General features: G+C 44.4%; 1 protein-coding gene across 2 annotated transcripts in view; it reads right to left on the minus strand.

The window, feature by feature from the left end:
* Positions 1 to 26,069, minus strand: part of LOC103070346 (paralemmin-2) — a 299,204-nt gene that overhangs the window by 19,969 nt on the left and 253,166 nt on the right. The gene's annotated exons all lie outside the window — the stretch shown is intronic.

Below are 26,069 nucleotides of genomic sequence, written 5' to 3' on the forward strand. Positions count from 1 at the left end.
TCAGAATAACTGCTCTTCTGTCAGCTTGGCCAAGGGTGAAGAGCCAGTCTTGCTCAAAGGGAATATGTTGCCGAGAAACGGCTGATGGCCAGTACCCTTGGGAACCTGCTGTCACCTTCCTCAGTGGCCGAACCTCTACTACCAAGGAGACAGGAGATGGAAGGGACTGATATGACTGCCCCCACTCTTCTGAAACTTTCCTCAGTTTTTACAACCCACTTATCTATTTCCTGGAAAGGAAATTTCAGCACAGCCAGGAGACTCTGGGAATATTCCAGAACAGCAGCTACAGGGATGATTTGGGGGAAGTCTTGGCAGCTCTCTTCTTTCAATGAAATGATAGTAATAACCATTTAACTTTTCTTGAGCACTAAATCTGTGCCAAGAGCTGAGCTAAGAATTCATATGTAGATTATTGTATTTAACCTTCCCAATGACCCTATGACCCTATGAGCCGGGAATTCTCATTTTACAGATGAGATCATGAAGGCTTGGCTTGGTTAAGGAACTAGTTTACTGGTGCAGAGCCTTGAGGCTAGGGTTCAAGGCAGGAGGTGTAACTCTAGACCCTGTTCCTAACCGGTGCTCAACTCTAGCCACATGGGCTCTATAATACTTCACATATGGCCTGCCTCGTTACACACTGAGCGTGCTGGTACACTAGGGTGGTGCGGGAATGCACCAATGTCTTTGGAGGTTATGAAGGGATGGATGTTCCCCTGCCTACAGGACTCCAGATCATTATGCTTCCAAATCGTTTGGTCTGAATTTACTCATTCATTCATTCAGTTCTGCTTTTGGTCTCCTTCCCTCTGTCAGGCTGGAAGCTTTTCTGCAGAGTCTATGCCTGGCTTCCCCTGCTCCTCTTCCACCTTCTAATCTGCTGTTGGGAACTGGCTAGTGAGATCTTCTGAGGGGTAAGGAACACCAAGAGATAGGCATGGGATTTTTGCGCTGTATCCCTCAGAGGCCTTTTCTGCTTCCTTACTAGGCATCAGAAAAATGACCTCTGGATGGATAAGACTTTGCAGCAATTACTTTGAGTTATGAAGACAAACACTATGTGTAATGGTGTCCCCTCCAAATGAACACAGCTTCAGATATACTGATCATTTCCCTCACAGTGAAAGTGGAAGTCCTTCTGATGACAGTATCTAGCCTAATACCCACAGAGCCTCCAACCAATAAGCCTACTTCATTTTATGCTTTAGACAGAGCTACTCCTTATTTGTCCATTTGTGCCCCATGATTTTCCCTCCTTCAAGAAACTCATTTCTAAACCCTAACCATTTTTGAAGTCTTAACGCAGGTATCATCCACCCCATGAGGCTTTCACAGATTCACCACCAGGAAATAATAAGACCAGAGATCTTATCAAGTCTACTATATGTTAGTGCAATGGTTCTCAGCCAAGTTGCTTTTGTCCCCCAGGGCATACTTGGCAATGTCTGGGGATACTGTGGCTATCCATCACTCAAGGAGAGTAGAGTTGGTGCTACTGGCATCTAGTGGGTAGCAACTGATAAACATCCTACAAAGCACAGGACACCCCCCACAATAAGGAATTATTTGCCCCCCCCCCCCAAATCAACATTGCCAAGGTTTAATACTTCTAAACCCTGTGTTAGAGTATACACACATTGTTAACTTCCCCTACTAGAGTATAAATTCATCATGGCGAGGGCACAAATGCTCAATACAAGTATGTTGAATGAATGAAAAAGCTGAACCAAGTTGCAAAAAAGTCATAGCTCAGCCAAGATGAGATCTTCAGGATTTCTGAGACCCAGGTAATTCTTCAGCAAGCTTTGACTTGAGAGGCTGTGTGTGGGCTGAAAGGCAAACAGAATCTAGAGGAGAGGGGCCAAGCAACACCAATATATAAACGAAGAGATATCAATCTTTGCTGTTCCAAATGTTCAGCAAACCTTTTACACACATCTGTGTAAATTACTTTGGGAGGAATCAAGGAAAGGAATATAAGCACGGAATAGGGACAACTCAAATGATCTATAAATGGAACTAATTAATTCACTGGGTAGAGGAGCTCTGGGCTACAGGTTTCCTGGAGAGATTGGATGATAGCACTGGCCAGGTGAATTCTGAGTTTTCATCTGAATCTCAAAAAACTGAGTACCTCAGCAGATATCTAGGATGTGGGTAGATTCCATTATTCTAAAACAAATTCCCTCCCTTCCCCCTTCACCTCCATGGGAAGAGTATATACGTCCCTGACCCACTGACGTTGGGTCACATGATTTGCTTTGGCCTCATGGTGGGCGGGATGTACTTCTCTGCCCCTTTGGGTGCAGCCATGTGACCTGATTTAGTCAATGGGATGTTAGCAGACACGACACAAACAGAGGTTTGGAATGTGTTTGCCCCGTTGGGCTTGTGCCTCTGCTGGCACCAAGAGAACAGCTTCTCTGGGCAGCTGCTGTCCCTTCAGCCTGCACCCCAGAAAGAACACATGGGAAGTGGACAGGAGCCCAACCCAGAGTCAGAAGCCATGCCCAGTCAAACCTGCACCTTCAATTAGAGCCACTCAGCTAAGCCCAGCCTAGATCAGCCAACACCCAGCCTACTCCTCACAGAAGTGTGAGCAAGTACAAATGATTTTTGTTTTAAACCACTGAGTTTGAGAGTGGTTTGTCATAGAGCACTATTGTGACAACAGCTAACTGACACAGTTCAAACATGTACCATAATGTTCACTGCAGCACTATTTACAATAGCCAGGACATGGAAGCAACCTAAGTGCCCATCGACAGATGAATGGATAAAGAAGATATGACACATATATACTGTGGAATATTAGGCATAAAAAGAAACGAAATTGAGTTATTTGTAGTGAGGTGGATGGACCCAGAATCTGTCACACAGAGTGAAGTAAGTCAGAAAGAGAAAAACAAATACCATATGCTAACACATATATATGGAATTAAAAAAAAAAAAAAGGTTCTGAATAGGGGCAGGACAGGAATAAAGACACAGATGTAGAGAATGGACTTGAGGACACGGGGAGGGTGAAGGGTAAGCTGGGACGAAGTGAGAGTAGCATTGACATGTATACACTACCAAATGTAAAACAGATAGCTAGTGGGAAGCAGCTGCATAGCACAGGGAGATCAGCTTGGTGCTTTGTGACTACCTAGAGGGGTGGGAGGGAGACACAGACGGAGGGGATATGGGGATATATGTATACGTATAGCTGATTCACTTTGCTATACAGCAGAAACTAAAACAACACTGTAAAGCAATTATACTCCAATAAAGATGTTAATATACATATGTGTATGTTAGAGAGATATATATTATATACGTGTGTATTATATATATTATATCCTAATGATATATTTCCTAATAATATATATCTATATAAATATATGTATATATGTATGTATATGTATATCCCAATAATACCTGAAGCTAAAAGATTAGAAAGACTATAATCTACCCTCTCCCCATTTCCCCCAATCCTTAGAAAAATCAGGAGGGATACAGAGCACCCCTTCATGAGCGTTAAGTTCGAGAAAACAGGAAAATATCCATGGTAGTTGTCTCTGGGTAATGAGCTATTGGGTGATTTTAATTTTCTTCTTTATAATTTTCAATATTTCCCCAATTAAAAAAAACCTCAGGTATTCCTTATCTAATCAGAATAAAAACAGTAAATCACTTAAAAAAAAAATGCCTCCTCTGGCCTAGAGCTGAGAAGGCTGCCTTTCACAGGCTGTGGCCCTGGAAAGGAGCCGGGGTCCCAGCTTCTCCTGGGTCGAGTGAGGGGTTAAAATGGGCACAATATTGATTTACATTCAATTCAACCAACACTGACGGAGCTTGTCTGGCTGGACTCAGAGTCAGGCACTACAAGGGATTCTGGAAAAAAGGTGGGTTAAAAATATCTGACTTGGGGGCTTCCCTGGTGGCTCAGTGGTTGAGAATCTGCCTGCCAATGCAGGGGACACGGGGTCGAGCCCTGGTCTGGGAAGATCCCACATGCCGCAGAGCAACTAGGCACGTGAGCCACAACTACTGAGCCTGCACGTCTGGAGCTTGTGCTCCGCAACAAGAGAGGCCGCGATAGTGAGAGGCCCGCGCACCGCGATGAAGAGTGGCCCCCACTCGCCGCAATTAGAGAAAGCCCTCGCACAGAAACGAAGACCCAACACAGCCAAAAATAAGTAAATAAATATAAAATATCTGACTTAAAAAAAAAAAGGCTGACTATAAGTAACTCACTTCTTCCGATGAAGCAGGCTCAAGTGATTAAGAATTCTCTGTGACCTGATGCCCACTGGCTGGCCCAATTGTGTCCACTGCCCGGGCCCTATGGGTTTCAGGGCTCTTGGCTATATAGATCAAGTGCTAAAGATTTGGGTCGTGATACTGTGTAACTGAGAAGGAACGGAGAGAGAGAGAGGAAAAAAAGCAACAAACCTAGACTTTCACGATAACACCACCTGAGTTTCATCCAAAGGGAATGAACTCAGGATATAGACAGCTTATATAAGTCTGAGTGAGTCAGATCCAAGCAGCAGCTTTCTCTACACATGCACATGTGGGCACTGGACAGCCCAGACTGACATCTTTTCGTGGAAAACCTGAGTCCCAGGGCTGAGGAGCTTCCCAAGAAACCGAGTGTCATGGGGTTAGTAAGAGTCATCCCAGTTGGGCTAGAAAAGTCAGTGTTTTGTAGTTTCGTGACCGAAATCTAATGCAGTCTTCCCTGGAGGAGCCAAGCTAAAAATAAAGAATTGGCAGGAAGTGTAATTTACACTCAAGGTTAACCAAGGCTCCTTAGGCTGAGACAGGTGCACTGTAACAGCCTCTGACTGGCTTGCTCAGTTTCTCCTGAGCAAGCAGCAGACTGTAATAGACAGTAAAGAAAGGTGACACACTGCAGCTGTGCACGTTCAATTTACTGGAGATGAGGTTGCAATCCTGGCCAAATGGTCTCATAAAATCGACCTAACCCCAACAGACCTTCCTAATGGGAAAATACAAAGGACCTATGGCCCTGTAAAGTGCATCGATCATTCTCTCATTTCAAAGTCCATGTATATATCCATCCATCCAACTTAATGCAAGCACCTTCCTTCCATCAGGCACTGCGGTGAACATCAGGGACAGAGAGCTAAATCAGCCACCCGTGTCTGCTGGGGAGAGCTCTTGGTAAAATAATGAGAATAGCTAAGTAAACACATAAATTTCAAGAGAGCCCAAAAAGAGCTGGAGGAAAGAACAACGATTTGGAAAAGTGTCAGTTCCTCCGGGGACTCCAAGTTGCCTGCCCAAGATCTGTTCTCCCCTACTCCCATGCTAAGAGAATCTTTATTTTGTGGGTGATATGTGGCAATGTGCCCAGCTGAAAATTTACACATCCAGCTTCCTATGCATAGAACAGTGGCCACAGGACAGTTCTGGCCAATGAGATGTATGTAAACATTGTTGGGCGAGACTTCTGGGAAAGCTGGCATATGCCCTCGGCCTTTCCCTTCTTCCTGCCTGGTACAGGGACCTGGTGCTAGAGAGATGTATTAGCTTCCAACTGCTGCTGTAACAAATGACCACAAACATAGTAGCTTACAACAATATCAACTTACTATATTATACTTCTCCGGGTCAGAAGTTTGACATGGGTATCAACAGGCTATAATCAAGAGGTGGCTGAGTTGTGTTCCCTTCTGGAGGCTTTAGGGAGGAATCGTTTCCTTGCTTTTTCCAGCTCCCTGAGGCCACCCACAGTCCTTGCCTCATGGCTCCCTCCTCCATCGTCAAAGTCAGCAATGCTGTAGCTCTCTGACCATTCTTCCCCAGTCACATCTCCCTCTGACTCTCCTGCCTCCTCTCCACTTTTAGGGATCCTTATGATTAGATTGAGCCCACCCAGATAATCCAGGGTAATCTCCCTATGTTAAAGTCAGCTGTTTGGAGAACTTAATTCCGTCTATAGCTTTAATTCCCCTTTGCCATGTAACCTAACATACTCACAGGTTCTGAAGGTTAGGACGGAGACATCTTTGGGGGGGGTGGTGGTCCATTACTCTGCCTACCATAAGGCATATGATGCTGTAGGTGGAGTAGTCATCTTGTGTCCAGAAGGGCAAGAGTCTGCTAAGGATGGCTGAGTGTGCAGAAAGAGAGAAATTGCCTGGGTTCTAGTTAGCACCCTGGAGTGACTACACCAGCTCTGGACAGTTCACTCCAGATTTCTTGCTGTGAGTTTAAGCCACGATTGCGATTACAGCTGAAAGCAATTTCCAACGGATACCAAGTGGTGAGAAAAACTTGACGAGTAGGTGTTATGTTAGCCAGGCCTTGAAGGATGCCTTCATCGGGTGGAAAAGAGAAGAAAACGTGCCAGGCAGAAGAGACAGCACAGACCAAGGCCCAGAATATAATACATCCCTCCCTCACCCAGGAACATGTGTCCTTGCATGGCCTTTTCAATCACTGCACACTCTGCCCTCCAACGGACACCGCTCAGCAAGATGCCTCTCTTCAAAGAGGTCCCCAATATTCCTGTCCCTCGTCCCCATTGCTCACTTTGTGCTCCCATTCTGCTGGGTCTGGACTGGGTCAGAAATACCTGGCCTTCCAGGCCCTACTGGGCCCCTACCTTCCCTCATCTGCAGTGGGAGAAAACAAGGCTCAAGCAAAGAGAGACGAGAACAAGAGAGGCTGAGTGAGAGGGACCCTGGCCCATTGATTCTCTAGCTCCTGCTTCCCATGATTCTCTGCGGCACCTCTGCCCTTCTTACTTATAGGAGCCAATCAATCAATGTTCCCTTTGCATGGCATTTCTCAGTGGAATCCAAAAGAGTACAGACTAATACAAACTGGGTTTCCAACAGTCTTACTGTTTGGAAAAGGCTTTGCCTATAAACTCAGGTGTATTTCATTTTTTTCTTTCTCCATCAGTGATGGTTAGAATAATTGTTATGATACTAACAGTTCTAGTATTGTTTTTGTTATGTATATACTGCTTATATGTAACAACAGTAATAATGAGGAGGATTTTTGAGTGCTTACTATGTGCTAGGCACTGTTCTAAGTGCTCTACATGCATTATGATAGTTAACCTTCACAGTATCCTATGAAATTGGAATTCTTTCACTCCCATTACACAGATGAAAGACTGAGATACAGAAAGCTACTGACTTGCCCAGGGTCACAAAGATAATGGGGCCAGGATTTGGACCCTGGTACTGGAGAACCAGGACTCTTTGCCACTGCTTTCGACTATCTCCCTAGGACCAATTTCTCCTTTTCCCTCACTTCCTCAAGAATGCATAGGGCAACATAGTGGATTTTTCATGCTCACAGAACCACAGAAGGTCAGGCTGTAAGTGGAAGCCATTTAATCGCATTGATTTCCAGAAACATGAAGCCCCTGAACTGTTCTCCAACCAGCAGTTATCCTACCTCTGCTTGAAGTCCTCTGCACACAGGGAATTCACCACCTCCCAAGGCAGCCCTTCCCTCTCGGAACATGCTCACTGTCAGCACTGGTCAGTGACAGCTAGCCAGCTTTCACTCATGGTCTGAGTTCCATCCCTTGGAAGTGCAGAGGTCAAGTTCAGCTAACACCCTGACTTGTGGGCACTCCATTTGGGAAACGGGAGGACCCAAGGCAAATGGAACTCACTACTCAGTGGGGAGCATGGGTGATACGAACTGGGGCCCAGAAGTGGGTGGGGGGTGGTGGGAAGAGCAGAAGAGGAAAGGGGAGAGTGACCAAGAGGAAGGGGGACTTCTGGGCTTCTTCACGGAGCCAACTCAGCACCAACGCAAAGCTGAGGCAAGGGGAGCGGTAAAGGAACTTCACAAAATCCTGGGGACCCTAAGGACATTTCTGAACAAGCCCTGAGCAAGACCAGTCTATTCCTCACAATGGACCCATTACAGCTTTCCTCACTGTTGAGGGACATGGGCCCAGGTCACACACACATAAACTGTGAACAGGTCAACCATGGCCGCTCAGGCGACATGCATTAGAGTCTTAGTAAATACTTCCAGAATGAAAAGGAGATGCTGACAGACCGGCCCAAGGTGCTGAATTCAGGCCTGTTCTCTCCCCTAGAACTGCAATTTCATAGTTGAGCAGTCAGGTGGGGTGCCTGTCTGACCAACCTGCCAAAACAAGAACCTCAGGGAGAATGTTTGCTCCTCAGAGGATAGGAAAGCTGCCCATCTCTTATGCATCCAGCCCATTCCTGCTAATCAACCCTTATAAAATGGGGCTCAGCTGGGTCTGTGCTTCATCCCACCCCACCCCACATCCCTGCCCCATCCAAAGTCTCAGCAGGGGAGTTCCTACTCTTTGCACAATAATAATCATCCATGTCTTAGCATCTCTGGTATGTTGGTACTGTGACGTTTGTGTCAGTCTGATGCTCACAGCTTTTGCCAGCTGAATCATACCAGGAAGAGAGCCAAGACTAGGCTGTCCATACACTTGAAAGACCTTCCCAGCTTTGCAGTACAGTGAGCTAATCACCACTACACATAAGGCTCAACAACGTGGAGCTCACCCATGACCCTGGAGTTCTGGTTGCAGAGTGGGAGTAGAATACACATTATTCGTAGTCCAGAAGTGAGTCTGGTGACAGATGCTAAGGTGGTGGGCATTATTAATTTTGCCTGCCCAGGATCCCTGCTCTTTTCCTTTGGGGAACAGCATCTAGCTCCTCCACTGGGAAACAATCTCTCTGGAGTACCTTGTGGATTTGGTGAAACTATTGATCAGACAGCCTCATATCCCTGGCCAAGGAGTGGAAATATTAACTAGGTCAACTGGACTCTAGGTCAACTGGACTCTTGCCCAGAAATCTGCATCTTGGAAGGAGTAGCCCAAGAACGGAGAAAAATTGGGAGGGGGGTGGTCAATCATTCCTACAGCAGGATTCTGAAGGCTGTCCCATTAGTTTGTGCTGCCTGGATCCTCAGTTCTGCCCGGGACCTGATTATCTAACCCCTCCATTCTAAGACTATCTATCTATCTATCATCTATCTATCTATCTATCTATCTATCTATCTATCTATCTTAATAGCTTTCTGTTTCCATAATCCAGGTAGGACACTGTACAGAATACTGTTTCCTTTCACACACATAGATGCTACAAAATTCATTTTCCATATTTTAGGAAAACAGTGCATTTGTTTCTATGGCACTCCCCAAATATTTTCATTTGTGACTCAATTTGTAAGGAAACAGTTTCCTTTTACTTAGATGAGTATATCTGGAATCACCATAGATCATTTGGTATTTTACTGTGAAAAAGGTTAATGGCCTTTAAATAAACAGAGGATTTCCACTTCTCCTTGTGAAAGAACAGGACCTTCCTTGCCTGCAAGGTGTCAGTGGAAACTCAAGCCCATTTCATTTTTTTCCCCCTACGTCATCACCGAGACAGAAATATGGCCGAGAAGAGGATGGTGCCTTTAAGAATTCCTGAAGTATAGCTCATATCCTTTCCCTTGTTGAAAAGTTGACTTGATGGTTCTCCATCATCTCCTTCCCGAATCAGATTGACCATCTCAGGTGGAATGCCTGCCACACCCGCCACCCTCTGCTCTCACGCCTTCCCAGCCTCACACCTTCCCCTGTGTCCCAGCCAGAACCAACAGCAGGCTGCTCTGTGAAAAAGCCTGGGATGACTCTCCTCTCCCAACTCTACCTACTGGACACACCTAATAATCAAAGCCCAGAGTGTTTCCACAGTGATGTTTTCCTTCAATCCCCTCAACCTAACGTGTTCACTCCTTCCAAATCCCCATAGCATCCTTAGACCTCTTCGGTACTTGGTACACCCCGCCTGGTAGTAGAGCATTAAAAATGTATTTATCCTCCCCAACCCTACCTGTATTATCCCTCTCCTGAGTACAGGCTTATTGAGAAATAGGACGATATTTTATTATTTTTATTATCATATTCTATTCTTTTATTTTATTACTGTACCTTATACTCTTTCCTGTATATACAGACGCTCAATAAGTATTTGTTGAGTGAACGAAAAGCAAAGCAAAGCAAGAACACACTTTTAAAGGATTCTACAGTGAAAACTAACTTGGAAACGGTGCTATTCAATATAATTTAAAAATCTCGGCTTGGTTTTGCTACTTTCCCCACCCCACCAAATGTATTAAAATTTGTATATTCATTGAAAAAAATCAACATTGGATTTCTTTCTATTTTTATCTGAGTGAACAGCTGGGACATATTAGCACTTTTCATTACTGCTGTTGGTGCAATCAAATTTAATCCCAAGTAAATATGAATGAAAATTTCTCTCTCCATCAGTTTTTCTAAGCCCCTGGAAACCAGCCTATTCTCTTCTTGTATATTTATCTTATCTGGAATCACATGGCTCATACTGTCAGAATCTGTTCAAGTTGATTTCTTCTATAGAAAATCATTTCCAAGCCAGCGCTGAGCATTGATTTCTCGGGTGTGATTCTTGTTTGAGTCTGTTTCATCAGAAATAAAGAGTTTTGATTACATGAAAGTGAAATGATCTCCTTTCAAAGCAATGCGTTTCTCAGTAGCTTAAATCCTTTCTTCCCAAGAAATATCCCTTTCTGCAGGAAGAGAAAAAGTCTCATCCAGCCTTTCACCTCCAGCCTCAGGCTCAGAGACTCTCCTGCTGAAGGCCAAGGCCTCCACCGGTGCACCTGACCTTGTGCCGATTCCTCTGGGATGGCACTTTATCCATGATCCCCTCTCCGCCATAGCTTCAACTGCTCTCCAAGATGCCTCCTTCCGTTTAGTCCCTTTAGAATAAATTTGCTCACACCCAAAATAGGTGAACTTCTCTTGACCCTGCGTTCTGTTCCAATTACCGCTGAATCTCTCTTCCAGATTTCCCCAGTAGCACTCGCCTCTTGCTGCCTCAGCTTCCTCACATCCCAGTCACCCCTCGACTTACTCCACTCTGCTATGGCACCCACCATGCTGTTGTATCTGATCTTGTTAAAGTCCGTGACATCCTAACTGCCACGTCTAATGGATACGCTTCAGTGTGAATCTACTGACTTCTTCCCTTTATAAAACGCTGTGGACCACTCCTCCCCTTCAGAGGCCAGGATACCACGTTCTCAATATGCGTGCCTGTTCTGCTTCTTTGTTAAATGTTCACTTGGCTCTACATTTCTAATCATGTCCACCCTCGTGCTTTAATTCCCACCTACACACTGACTTATATGTACCCAACCTATATCTTCAGCCTCTCTCGTAACTCCAGTCTCTACATACAACTGCATTTTCAGTGTCTCCACCTGGATGGTCCATAAGTATCTCAAACCCAACATATGCAAGACCAAACTCATCTTCTCCATAAAGCTGTTCCTCCTTCCAGCATTCTTTAGTTCAGCTGCTGGTACCACCAATAACCCATTCTATTTAAGATGGAGACCTGGATGTTATCTTTTTTTGTTGTTTTTTGTTTGTTTGATTTTATTTTTTCTTAATTTTATTGAAGTATAGTAGATTTACAATGTTAATTTCTGCTGTACAGCAAAGTGATTCAGTTATAAATATATGTATATTCTTTTTCATATTCTTTTCCATTATGGTTTATCACAGCATACTGAATATACTTCTCTGTGCTATACAGTAGGACCTTATTGTTTATCCATCCTGTATATAACAGTTTGTGTCTGCTAACCTCCAACTCCAATCCATCCCTCCCTCCCCCTTGGCAACCACAAGTCTATTTTCTATGTCCATGAGCCTCTGGATGTTACCTTGACCTCTGACTCGCCCCTCTCTGGTAAACACCACACACGTGTATTAGGTACTAAGTTCTGTCAGTTTGCTCCGTGGGTAATTCTACTTATTAATCTGCTCAGGTACCATCTCCTTCTGGAAGTCTTCCCTGATACATTTCCCATGCTTTCTCGCTGCCATATCTTACAGACATATTTCCACCACCAATTTTATGCCACTGTATTTTAAACGCTTTTTTATGGATTTGGGGTTCTGTCCCCAACTCCCAATTGCAAACCTCTTGAGGATAATAACCATCTCTTCTTTATCTTTCTTTGCACATGGCTCCTAGCATCTCGCTAGCTTGTGTCTAACAAGGAACCTGGCTTAGTGAAAGTTCTCAAGAAATGCTGGTTGAGTAAATGAATGCATAAATTCTTTTTCAATTGAAAGTAGCCTCAAGATACACCCTTTGGCTCAACTCCTTCAATCAAAAATGGTTCTTAAAAAAATTAAAAATAATGGCAACTGTGGACTTTGTACAAGGAACTGATTAAAAAGAAACTTGTCTTATTTGCTTTCTCCTAAGATAATGTAGAAGGTAGCTGCTGTGTTTTCTAGACTTTTCACTCTTCCCAAATATCTCAAATATATAATTTTACCCGACTCTGCGTGTGTGTGTGTGTGTGTGTGTGTGTGTGTGTGTGTACACGCACGTGTGGTGTAAGGGTAACATACTGCTCTTTTTTTTTTTTTAATTTTTTTTTCTTCTTTTCTTCCCTCATATAACATACTGCTCTTATTTACTCTGGGGCTCATCTAAGTAAAACCACAGGCGGAGGACACATAGATGTGCAGAAATTGGGTGAGAATGATGGACTGCCTCTGCGTTTACTTCATTTCCCCCTGTGATTCTCTTTGAATTCACCCCTTCATGCAGGAAGCATATGGTCTTTCATATCTGATTGTGAAAATTGTTTATGTGGCGCATTCCTCTCTTCCAAATCCCTGTTTATTCATTGTTTATGCCTAAATCCAGCACTCTGTGATAGCTCTCCTGCTGAGTTAAGAGCTTCCTGTCAGCCTCTGCGTGTATGTGTGTGTGCATCCACAGGGCTTCAGCCACAGCTTTTATAAATGCCCCACACACTGCGGATGATCAACACATTTCTGCCTGCTGTCTTCTACTGGACGTTACTCTGGGGAGACTGAGAGTGCTTTCAAGATACCTGAGTTAGTACATTAATGAGTCATTCATGGATAAAAATTATTTAACGTCCAAGAGGAGTAGTGGTAAAAACAGCTAACACTGGGTGAGCATTTACCATGGGCCAGGCAATGTGCTGCATGGTTTGTAAGCATTATTCAATTCTCTGCCATCTGCATAACTACTACTATAATCCACACTTGACAGATGACAGGCCAGAGGTTGAGAGAGGATCAGTAACTTGCGATCTGCCACCAGCCACCGCTCCCACACCAAAGGTTTCCAGGGTTTCCTCTTTTTGCTGTAGAATTTTCTTTTCCAACATCTTGATCAGGGAGAGCTACCCTGGCTGAGGCTTGAGCTGATGGGGAGCCCCTCCCCCTCCTCCTACCTCCTCCTTGCCTAGGGTGGACCTTTCCACAGAACAGAATGTGGTTTGGCAATCAATGTGCTGTGAGAGTGGAAACAGCTGCTGGTGTATTGCTATGCTCCCCACAGTGCCTACACTGCTTTGTACACAGCCAGCGCTCAATCAGTGTCTCCTGCAGGACTGTGGTTCTGAAAGGGGGAATTGCTGCCTGCGGCCACTGACACACTGGGCTTCCATGAGCTGCCCAACAGGGCAACTAAGGACAAATAGCACCTCTGGCCTTTGAGCCCTAGAGAGGAGAATGGTCTCCATCTGGAAGACACAGGTGATGGCTCAACTGTGCCCAAAGAGGAGACTCTGAAGGAGGCTGCCCCGGGATGCTGTGGCAGGAGCTGGGGGCTCTGCAAAATCCAAATGGATCTTCCTAAAGGAGTCTTTCTCTCAGGCTTTGTTTTTTTTCTAATTGTGTTTTCCATGCTTGACATTACCAGGTGACAGTTCCTCCTCTGCGGAGAAACTTGTCATCCCACGGGGATAATTCCTAAGTTATTCTAAGAGTTCCTGCTCAGAACAAATCAAGCCAATCAGGAAGCTCCTCCACTTGGGCTGTGCCTGGCTGATTGTTTCCCACTTGGACACTTCCTGCCATTGTTCCCTGGCCTGTTCTCAGAGGCGCAGCTACAGAACCCTGCCCCTTCCTCTCTGGAGCCCAGGGCTGCGCTGGTGGCTTTGGGTCGAGGTATAAACGAGGCTCAGAGATCAGGTACTTGGCTGGAGGAAAACACCTAAAAGGAAAACAGGAGCAGTTCCTGGCCCGAGTGGTTAAAGCAGACACCAGTGTTTGGGTCTCTGGTTTACCAAGAGATGTTGAAATATGCTGGGTCTTTCATTAGTTGTTTATCAAGCATGTGTTGAGCCAGCACGGTGGTAGTTACCCAGTGTCTACTTTTAAGAAGTTCATCATCTCATGGGGAAAACAGGTGTATAAACATTTACAAAATAATGCTTTGTAGAGCTCTAACGGGAAGTGCCACGGGAATGCAAAGACGAGAGCTTGACTAACTCTGCTTAGGGAGTGGGCAGGGCAGGATATCAGGAGTTTGGGACATTTCAGTAGGATCTCGAAGGATAAGAAAAAATGATCAAGGCAGAGAGGCGTTTAGAGGGCATTACAGGCCAAGGCAACAGCGTGGACACAGATGTTCTGGGGCAGAAATGCGCAAGGAGGTTCAAGCATCTCTGTAGGACTGGCCTCTTCTGAGTGTGCTCATGATGGGAAGACAGTGATGGGGAGGGGAGGGTCCAGGACGTGATGGATCTTGAATGCCACGCTCAGGAGTTTAGATTTGGTCCTGAAGGCCAAAGGAAACCATTTAAGTTTCTTGTCTGTCTGTCTGTCTGTCTGTTTTAAGGGCGTGATCGGATCAGCCACGTTCCAGAAAGACCACACTGGCAGCTATGTGGAGAATGGGGGTGGATGTAGGGGAGAGAAGCAGAAGGAAAGCATAAAAATCAATTAAGATTTACCCAGGGGCTTCCCTGGTGGTGCAGTGGTTGAGAGTCTGCCTGCCGATGCAGGGCACGCGGGTTCGTGCCCCGGTCCGGGAAGATCCCACATGCCGTGGAGCGGCTGGGCCCGTGAGCCATGGCCGCTGAGCCTGTGCGTCCGGAGCCTGCGCTCCGCAACGGGAGAGGCCACAACAGTGAGAGGCCCGCGTACCAAAAAAAAAAAAAAAAAGATTTACCTAGGCAAGAGATGATGAGGCCACGCTTGACAGGGACTATTATGGGAAGCAAAAAAGGCTTCCGTTGATTGACATTGATGCTATAATGACACTGAGGATATCCTAAGTCAACCTTTTTGCATGACTGTGGCATCACAGGCTGGGCTGAAAAAACTGAGTGACATTTAATTGTGAAACTATGAGCAAAAGTAGCTGAGGGAGCCCAGGGGCTAGAGTCTGCGAGGGGTTAGATAGACCCTCGGCTTTCCATTCTTGCCCACCTCTCTTTTGATCACTTCCCTGCAACTGCCTGACTGTTAGAGGTACCAGAGGGCCCCTTTTCTCGGGGCAAGGGAGGCAACACAGCTGCAGCCATCTGTGCCCCCTTTGACGGTCTATGGTAAAGAGTTGGCCAAGACATGAGGTTCAAACTCATGTCTTGAGGCTGTAACTGAAAATGTTCCAAGGACTGAAATGGTCTCGAGTTCTAAAGGAAAACCAGCCCTTGGCCTGATGAGCTGCATCACTGCCCTCCCATGGCTGCCGCAGGAGACGGCTTGGAGTTGTAGACTAACCGTCATCATGGAATCTCGGCAGATGCTGAGGCTCCCCTTTCCCCTGCAGCAGAGAGGCTGGGTCAACACCAAACACCACGTCCTCCCTGAGTGTCCTGCGTGGGTTGTAGGTACATCGTGGCCCTGCACTATTGGTTCTTCCTTGGCACGTTCAGAGTCCTTCTGGCAGCTCCCTGTTATTTTTCCATATTACAGATACAATAGAGACATTTTGTCTTTAAGTGGCCAGTGAGAAGGCCCGGCGGGGCCCTTTTCCAGTGGCGCATCTGGTTTTGAGAGGCAGCTACATCCCCCCTGGCCCTGGCTCATGGGTGCCCTCTGGCAGTCTGGAGGCTGGGCTGGTAGAGAGAGAATGGCCTTGGTGGATGAGCCCGCCTAGTCTGAGCTTTGGGAAACCCTGCTTAATGCAGTTGAGTGGACCAAAGTCCCACAGAGGAGCTGCAGAAGTTAAAGAAAGCCACACACACCACATTTATTATGGGGTTTTGAGACAAAAACTTTCAGAACTAAAATAAACTTGTAAGTATTTTCTCTGATAAACTTTATCCTGATACCACTCATCAGCCCTGATTCTGTTTTATAACATCTTAGTGTCTTGAGAAGTCAAATGAGAAGGATGTCTATTTCTGGGTTTTCAAATCCCAAAGGAAAACAGAATCTTCCTTATATCAAGAGCCTGCCAATGAGAACCTCCAGATACAAAATGATCCCATGTAGGAATCAAAGCCTGGGTCACAAAGCATTATGTAAGCCAAAACAGAGAAGCTCTTAGAAGCAAGACCTGCATCAGGTCCAAAGAAGGAGAATGCCCTTTAAAACCCATCCAGAGACTTGGGCTTTTAACTGAAGCCTTCTGTCAAAGGGATAATCTGATTTGCCATTTGAAATGGAAACTCTTGGATACAGAAAGAGTATTTTGTGTTCCAAAACAGTAATTTTTTTTTTAGAAAGTGATCTGCCTTTTCTTGGTGGTTTGGCTTGTACAGAACTGGCACTGGGTAACTCTCTAGTCAGCTGGGTCCCACCCCTGGAGTTGTCTTCCCATTGTCTATTATTTCTGGATCCTGAGGCTAAGGCAGAGTCACCTGCTGAAAGCACAGGAAATCTCACTGCAACATTCAGCTGTAAGAGAGAGCTCAGGGTAGACCAGATTTAGTACTGAAATAGTACAGGCACCTCAGTGTGGGAGATCTTACACAGTAGCAAGGAATGTTTTTTGTGTAAATGAGTGAAGGATCCACAAGCTTCACATATGAGAGTTCTCATATTCCCACAAAAACCCAAATTATCCCCCCAAATAATAATAGCAGACAGCTAACGAAGTTCTTTCACAGCAATTAGGGATTGTTTTGTTCCTATGTTATAGATAAGAAAATTGAGACAAAGGAAAAGAGAGAAAGCAGAATCCAAATACCCTTCAGGCCACCATCTGATTTCTGCAAAGCCTCTCCTGATTGTTTCGACCAGTAGGAGGCAGCAGGATGTACTGCAAAGGAGCCCAGGTCAGGAGTTCCATTAGTCTGCCATTTACTGGCTGAAACAATGGAGAATCTCCCACTTCTCTTAATGTCTACTTCCTTGTCTATTAGATGTTATCAGATGGTTATAATGATGTATATGGAAGAGCTCTTTCTAAGCTCTGAAGATTAAATGTGTTAACACTTAAGCACATTTAAGCCATCTCAGAACACTGCCTGCCATGGAATAAGTATTATTTAATGTTTGTTCTCCCTTTCTCTTCTGGTGTCTTTTTAAAAAATTGAATTTAAAGACTATTTTTTAGTGAGAGAGTGGTAGTGTATATATGGACATATATACACTACCAGATGTAAAATAGATAGCTAGTGGGAAGCTGCCGCACAGCACAGGGAGATCAGCTCGGTGCTTTGTGTCCACCTAGAGGGGTGGGATAGGGAGAGTGGGAGGGAGGGAGACGCAAGAGGGAGGAGATATGGGAACATATGTATATGTATAACTGATTCACTCTGTTACAAAGCAGAAACTAACACACCATCGTAAAGCAATTATACTCCAATAAAAATGTTAAAAAAAAAAAGACAAGGTAGGATTTGAAAAATAATTGAATACCAAGAAAGACATCATTATATTAGTCAAAAATATATATTATATGTTTGCTAGTTAAACTACTATGTTAACTTTTTGTGATATAAATATATTCATCATTTACACTTTAAAATTATAACCTTTTTTAAGAAAAAAAATAAAGACTATTTTTTAAATACCGTGTGCACTACTTTACAAGACAAACCAAAACATACTATTTAATGGAATAAATTCAAATTCAGCCTCTGAATCACACGGTTTGTGGTCCATAAGATTTAAGAACACCCATAGACTCCTATGTTAAGCCAATTTTCCAGAGAATGTGATTAAGCCCATAATTTGAATGCTAAAAGGAAAATTAAAGAATTGATGATTGTCTTCAAGGTTGGTGAAAGTCAGGGTGTGGTGTGTGTGTGTGTGTGTGTGTGTGTACCTTTAAAAAAATCCAGAAAATCGAATTCAAGTTCTCAATGTGGAAGAGGCTTCTGTGCACATGGGTCGCCATCTAGTGGCGGGTAAAGTCATATTCCACCAACTGAGGTAGTGTGCTTGGAACTTTACATAAAGTACTGATATCTGGGAGGAAATTGCTGTTGTTTGGATTTGGTATCATGTGGTTACTTGGGAAGAGGAAGCTCAACATATCAACATTAAAACGTCCATTGCCCTCAATGCTTTGTTCACTTGCTCTCCAAGGAACAGTGCGCTTGCCCCTAGTGGTGTGTGCAGAAATCTCCAGCCAAAACCTGTGAACCTAACTTGTTACCTGCTCTATAACAGGGAGAGAAACTGGTTGAGAAGATCCAGATGTGACAATAAGACACCATCAATGGGCTACAGCAGGTGTCCCCAAAGGCCAGTGATGAACAACCCAATCAGTGACCCTGTGGTCCAGTATGGCCAACACATGTTCTCCCTACCACTGAAGGCCAGTCACTTTGTTGACACAGACCCCAAGGCCTCTGGCTCTTCCCACATCTGGAAAGCGGCAGGCAGTGAGGCTCTGCGGGGTGCGTTCCTGCAAAGCCCCCTCCCTTCCTGAGGCTGGCTCAGCACATTCTCCAGCACGTGGGTGTCCCTGACCCTTTGCTTCAGCAGCAGCTCTTTCACCCGTACATCTAATAACTCAGCACCCAGGGCCAGGAGCGATAGCTGGCTCATGAGTTCAAGCACAAGAGGATCGTGAAGCCTGTGAGGTTCCAAGTGCAGAGGCCACTGTCATCTCAGGAACCCCAGCACCTATCCTAAGGACTTGCACAAAGGAGATGCTGGGTGCCTGTGGCATTGAGTAGCGGCCTGTGACCAAGTGCACACCTCCCCGCCCCCCCCCGCCCCCATGTTCTCCTCTCATCTGGGCCAGGGTAAGGGTTTAGCTGTGCTGCCTCTGCACAGGGAGTTCCTCCCAGGGCAAATCAGTCACGTGCAACCTTGGATCTGCAAGTCAGACAGAGAGAGGGGCAGGCTCTGTGATAAGGCCTTGGGGCCCTCTACTCTAAGTGCTAGCTGAGGCATGGCTAAGTAGCTAAATAAGTTCATAGGTGCGTTCCACCTTTAAATCAATTGAACTCAACAGAATCAGCATATAAAAGAATTCAATGATGACATGTCTCACTTGACAAAGGACCACAAGCAGGGCTTCCTAGTATATCCAGCTACTCTACTGCAGGGGTCCCCAATCCCACCCCCCCCCCCCCCCCCCCCCCCCTGGGCAGCCACAAGTCTGTTCAATTTTAGAGAATTTTTAAAATGAGTCCTGGATTATGTATAGTTATATGTGTTGGATTTTATTTCTGATCATATCTTAAAATAAACTTGAATCTGTTAGAAGGTCCCATTTATTTAAAAGAGATTATTTAGTCCAATTCTAACTTCCAGCCAGGGATTCCACTTACCACAATTTGTTTTAAAATAGTTGAACTTTAGAGGTAACTTTGAAAATTATTATTAAGTATATTAATTTTTCTGTTTGTGGTTTGGAGGCATATTATTTTTGTATTTGGAAAAAAATAATAGGTAACTATGAAAAATTATTAAGCCTACAGAAATTCTATTTGACCTGTAACATTTGTTATAATCTTATTCACATTTTCCAACTTTTTATGCTACTCTTATATTTTCAGGCTAATAAAATAGTTATGTAACTGAAACAACAGTTTCTCCCATAAATGCAGAATCCCATGAAAATCAAGTTAAAAAGCCTATCATTAAATTCCTGTAAGGTCCATAATTAATTCTCTTTAGCTTATGGGGATAGTGTGTGAACCAACTAGTCTATATATTCAGCTGCCTTTTTCAGCAAGTTGGAAAACCTCTCTTAAAGGTCAAGGATTAAAAGCAGCCACAGATCCATGGATTGAAGGTATTTGCTACCTCTGATCAGAAGTGCATTTCCTAGTAGGTCTCTTCTTCTGAAACAACAGCCAGAGAATAACAGTGTGCTTAGCATTATTTCATTATTTTATACGACATAGTACATCACCAGTATATTTAGGGAACAGCAGTACCTGCCCTTGTATGTCCATGAATTTGCTAAGGTTTTTTTTTCTCATGGATCAGAGTCCCAATTTAAATTTACCCCTCTAGATTCTAGAATCTTGACATTTTAAGGAACTTGGGAGCAAGCTGCTATTTTCCTGGCTTCCACTCAAAGAGCCCCCTTGGTGTGTAAACACTGTTGTCTATTACACGAGAGGATAGAATAGGACTTACTTAATGAAGAGAAACCACCTGTCTAACCAAACTATATAAGATACGTTCCTACACTTCTGTTATTTATTGTGAAGGCTTTTATATTAGGTAGTTATTTGATTGGTATCTGGCATCTATTCTGCGATTTTCAGTTAAATAGAATACCTAATATGGGAATGCAAGTGGAATAAAAGAACACACGGGAAGAGTTAAGGGTAACATAACAACATCAACATACTGAGCTTCCAGCTCCTCTCATCTCATTATTCTCATCCTTTTCCATTTCTGGTTCTGGCCCTGCCCCACTACTTATCTTCTCAACCTTATATAGTCATTTAGTCTCCCCAAACCATAACACAATGAAAGTTTATAGTTACAAAGGAAAAAAGAGACGCTAGATGGCAGAACAGGCCGGAAAGGTAAGGAAATTAAAGGAGTAATATAGTCTCTTTGCGGTACGCGGGCCTCCCACCGCTGTGGCCCCTCCTGCTGCAGAGCACAGGCTCTGGACACGCAGGCCCAGCGGCCACGGCTCACGGGCCCAGCCGCTCTGCAGCATGTGGGATCCTCCCGGACCGGGTCACGAACCTGCGTCCCCTGCATCGGCAGGTGGCCTCTCAACCACTGCGCCACCAGGGAAGCCCTCTATCATAAGCATTTTGATAAATGTTTATTGAACGAATGAATACATCTTAGAAAGACTGATCTCAGCCATATCCCACCAGGGTAAAAGCCCCGATACTCAGGCCCTCAATGATCATTCCTTTTTCTGAACCTCTACTACACTGAGTAGAGAAGATATGTTCCTGGAACCCGTCCTGTGTATATTCCATCCATCGGACACCTAAACTGTTAGATCCTAAGAGCAGGGGAGAACACTTTGACCTCTTGTATAATTCCAATCTTTCCCACTGCTATGTATGATGCTCAATGAATATCTATTTAATAATCTTGTTCCAAATGAATATTATATCAACCACATCAGAGCAATTAGTTGAGAGCATGGCCATTTGCTCATGGCAGTACTTGTCCATACTTCTAGATAAATGAGAACCATGCCAAGAAAACAAACTCCTTCTTTTAGTTCATGTCATGATTAAATGTCAATCACAGTAACGGAGATAAAGGCCCAATATTCAGTAGGAAATGCCTGTCAGGGAGAAATCTCACATGCATTTATACTTAAAGCAACTGTGGGTGTGTCACCTGTGCTACCTTCATTCTGGTCTTCCTCCTTCCAGTAACTATATACGAAAGCCTTTGTGCCAAGCAGTATGCTAGGATGTGGGAATACAAAAGTGAACACTACACTCTCTTACTCTGCAGGAAGCTGAGGCTGGAGGGAGAGAGAGAGACAGAGACAGAAAACAGCTGCATATGTGCTGTGATACAGTAAGTTCTCGGCTAAAAATGCTCTTGGCGGGCAGCAAACCTGTGTTCAGGGCTTAGGGAAAGTGGTATCTTAACTGAGGCCTGGAGGATCCATATGAGTTAGCCAAGTAGAGAGGGACTGAAGAGTGTTCCTGGCTGAAGGAAAAGCAGGGACAAAGGACCTGACCCAGGGAGAGCTTGGTCTCTCCAGGAAACAGCAGAGAGTGACTGGGGTGGCCGGTGATTGGAGGAGGAGGAAGCACTGATGAGATAAGGCTGGAGAGGCAAGCAGAGGTCATATCATAAATATGAAGGGGTTTGGATTTTATCTTGCAGTCCAAAGGGAATGGGGGAAAGGTCTTTAAGCTGGAAAGTGACATCATCAGACAGAAATTTTGAAAGATACTTCTGGTGGCTGGATAGGGTTTGGGCTAGAAGCCTACAATACTAGGGGAAGGGAGACTGGGCGTTGAAGCAACCCATGTGAGAGGTAATGATGGCCTGGACTAGTGTCATGGCAATGGGGATGGACAAGAGTGGAAGCATTCTAGAAATATGTGCGATATAAAATGAGTGAATGGACACGGGGTTGAGACGGGGAGAGGAATCAAGGATGATGCTCTGGTTTCAGACTTGGGCAACTGGGTGCACAACTGGGTGGTGCTTTTCAAGAAATTAAGAACCAAAGAGATGGAACAAATTAGAGAGAGCAATGAGTTCAATTTTTAACATGTTGAGGTTTAGGTGTTTAGGTGAGATCCAAATTGAGATGTCCAGAAGAAGGCTGGCTGAATGGGTAGCTCTGGAGAAAAAACTGGAATGAGAGAATGTTTGTATTTCAGAAGCCATGGGAGCACATGATACGACTTAGAATACGAGGCGTAAGAGAGCACCAGGATAAGAACCCCAAAAAACCAACATCTCAAGGATGGACAGAGGAAGAGGAGAAAGAAAATCAAGGATAGTGTCATGGCAAGTAAGTCAAGGAGGGAGGATGATTCAAGGAATAGGGAGCATTCAGGAGTCTCACCTGATGTTGAACAGTCAACTAAGGTGAGGATTAAAAAGTCTCCATCGCACTAAGCCACTGGCGGCGTGGCAAGTACAGGGTCAGAAGACACAGAGGAGAGCGGATGGGAGGTGAAGGGGGTGGGTGCTGAGCATGGTTGACGCTCCAAGAAGCTTGGGGCTGAAGGGGAGGAGAGAGAGGATAGTTAGTGAAGGCGGGGTATGGAGTCAGTGGAGTTTGAGGATGGGGAGAATGTTTTACAACAAATGGCTGTTCCAAAGTCAGCTATGCATTCCTAGAATCTTCACAAGTATTATTTTTATCAAGATTACAAATTTGTACGTTCTAGATTGACTTTTAAAAGGTGCAACCCTTCAACAAGCAATGTTGAGCATGTCCTAATAAAGGAAACACCTGTCGGCTTTTATGAATGTGAACATAAACTAGTCCAGACAGGAGATATTTCTAACATATGTAATAGCGGAACCATGAATTCAGCACTCTGCAAAATGGCTTCAAATGGCTGAGAAAGACGGGACTTTTGAGATCTGTTTCCTCTTCTGTAAAACATTATGGAAAGAAAATTTTGGAGAATGGGAGTGTGTATGCATGCGTATGTGCAAAGGTGAAGGACATCTGTACTTGAAGTATTGGGAGCTCGACCTTGGTGTTGCTGTGACCTGGGGCAGGTGTGAAGGGTGCAATTGTGGCAAAGGAAGTAGGGTACCACTGCTTATGTGCCCTTTTCGTTCAAAATCTTTTTTAAAGGTGTATCCAACATTAATTCTCCTTGGAGAACAGAGACAGCCACAAATAGATGTCAAAGGACACTTCAGTAAATTATGCTTTGCCCTAATAAATCATAAATCTTTCTGGTTTGTTAGTGTGATTAACTACAACTTATTTTAATGCAAATTCCCATACTCCAGTGATTAAAGAGCATTTAATCTAAACAGTAAGTGAGCCCCTCAACACCCCCTGTCTTACTGAACGAGCTGGAAACAAACACAGTGTAATTTCAGAGAGACGAGGTGAGCAGAAGAAAGAGCATCTCTAAAACGGTGATGTGGAGTCATTCCCAATCCCCCCTTCCAAAGAAAAAACAACCGTGTAACTATACTTATTTATACGGAACAAAGTGAATATGATTTGGAACATAATTCAGAAATAAATGAAACTCCCTTCTAATAAACGGATAGTGAAAAAACTTGGTCTGAGACTGATTCCATTTGCTTGAAGCAGACCTAGGCTTTGGATCATGGTAGAAAAACAGCAGCTAGCATCTTTGTCAGACACTATTTTGAGCACTTTATATGTGTTAACTCATTTCATTCTCTCAACAATCCTCAAAGTATATACTATGAGTATTTCCATTTTACAGATGAGGAAACTGAGGCACGACATACGAAGTAAGCAGTCCAAGGCCATGAGAAGTAGTGAAGTGAAGACTCGAGTTGAGAGAGAATGCTTACTCTTGACCTTAAACCACTCTGCCTTCCACAGAGGATGGCAGGTTGGCCTCAGAGCTCTCTGATAAAAGGTCAAGTGGCAAATATTTAAACCTGTGGAAAATCCACATTTCCTGCTACTAGAATTCTGTGTGTAGCCTGGGATTCATGCCTAAGGAGTGGCAAAAGAGAACTTGGGGTTAATTACTAAATGAAGCAAAAGATGGCTGGAGAAAATTCCATGTAGGACATGTGAAAGCCAGTGACATTATACCATCTAAAGAGGAGCCCAAGGAGCATCTCAATAATGTTCTTTATCAGAGCTGCATCGGTCTCCACAAGACACAGGACACACTTGGAACCTAAGTGCTACCGCCTTTGGGATATGAGGATGTCCCTTCTGACTCTCCCACAGTAGGACTGTGCCCTCAAGATGGCTTCCTCCCTGCCTGTCTCCATTTATATTGTCAAGGCCATGACCGCACTGGCCAAAGGAATAGCCACCCAATCGTAGAATCTCCCTTCCCTTCTTTGAAAATAGGAGACATATGCATCACTTTGGAAGCTGTAGTCCTAGCTGAAGGCAGGGGCTGAACACACCAGTTGCCAAGGGTCTCTTCCAGCCCTCAGATGATTTTTTTCAACCATGGAGAGAGTCTTACAGATGATTTCCCCGGCCAAGTCATCTCTCTGGGCCTCCTCTTACAGCCTGACCAAAATTTTTAGGATGTCCCCAGGGACAGCAAATCTTATTCTTATTCCTATTTATAGATTTAGCTGGGACATTAACTAATCACACAGCAAGACATCTGTGTGGCTAATATTAAAAGGTCAGTGTCTTTGAGTCCTGTCCTTTGCTTCACAGAGCAGACCCCAGTAGCAGCACATTACCCGGTATGGAAGGCCTGAGATGCCCCCAAATCCTGTTTATAAAACAGCTGTTCCCAAGAAAACCATATCATCATTCTGGGGCTTTAATCTGGAATTTGTGATTCCTTGTCAGGGGCTGAGATTTTCTTCTGCATTAGCTATAGGCAAGGATGGCAGCTCTAAAAGATCACAGGGGACCTGGGTTTAGTTGCAGGAAGATCACTAGTTGGCTGGGTCATTCTGAGAGTCCTGGCGTCTGTCCTGGCCTCAGGTGTGGGGAGGTGCTCAGTCTAAAGACTCTGTAAGGTTTTTTTCCAGATCTAAAGATAAATTGGTGCAAAGAGATGGCGATGACAGTATTTAAACATTCAGGCAAAAACTATGATCTTGGGGCATATATTCTTCTCTCTGGTTTGCTTTGCAGCAGTGTGGTCAAGGACTAGGGTTTGTCCCAACCCATCGTAGACACTCAGCTCATGACACATGCAACTTACCAAGAAATGCAACAACCTGCAAATTGGTCTATTCAGTGAGACAGAGCCACTGAGCACCCACTTGGTTGTCATGACAATTACCAGATTGCCATTAAGGTTTCCAAACACCTTCCTGGCAACTCCTGTCCTTGTCTTGTCATAGACTGGTAATGACTGGTAATAAATAAACAGTTGGTAATAAACAGTTGCCTGGTCAGAAGTGGTCCATGGACATAGTTTAAATAGCACTGGGTTTAGCCATTTTTCTCTAACAAAGCAAGTCTCCTAAGGACCTGAGCAGGGTATCACTCTAACAACCTAGACAATTTTTTAAAAAATAAGCAACTGGAAAGCACAAGGTTACATTAAAAAAAAAAAATAATAACCTGCTGAGATAACTCTAGCTTCTCACCCTATTCAACTGGGTCTGCGCCACAACTGGTCCGAGTTCTTCTCAAATCTATCATATTGTCTTACTTCTTTTGTCCTTGCAGTTGTTCTCTTTCATCCTCCACTTTAGCTGACAGGTCCTGGGAAGCCTTAGAATTCCTGCCGAGGGC

The sequence above is a fragment of the Lipotes vexillifer genome, unplaced genomic scaffold, assembly GCF_000442215.2.
Source record: "Lipotes vexillifer unplaced genomic scaffold, Lipotes_vexillifer_v1.1 scaffold230, whole genome shotgun sequence".
Classification (NCBI taxonomy): domain Eukaryota; kingdom Metazoa; phylum Chordata; class Mammalia; order Artiodactyla; family Lipotidae; genus Lipotes; species Lipotes vexillifer.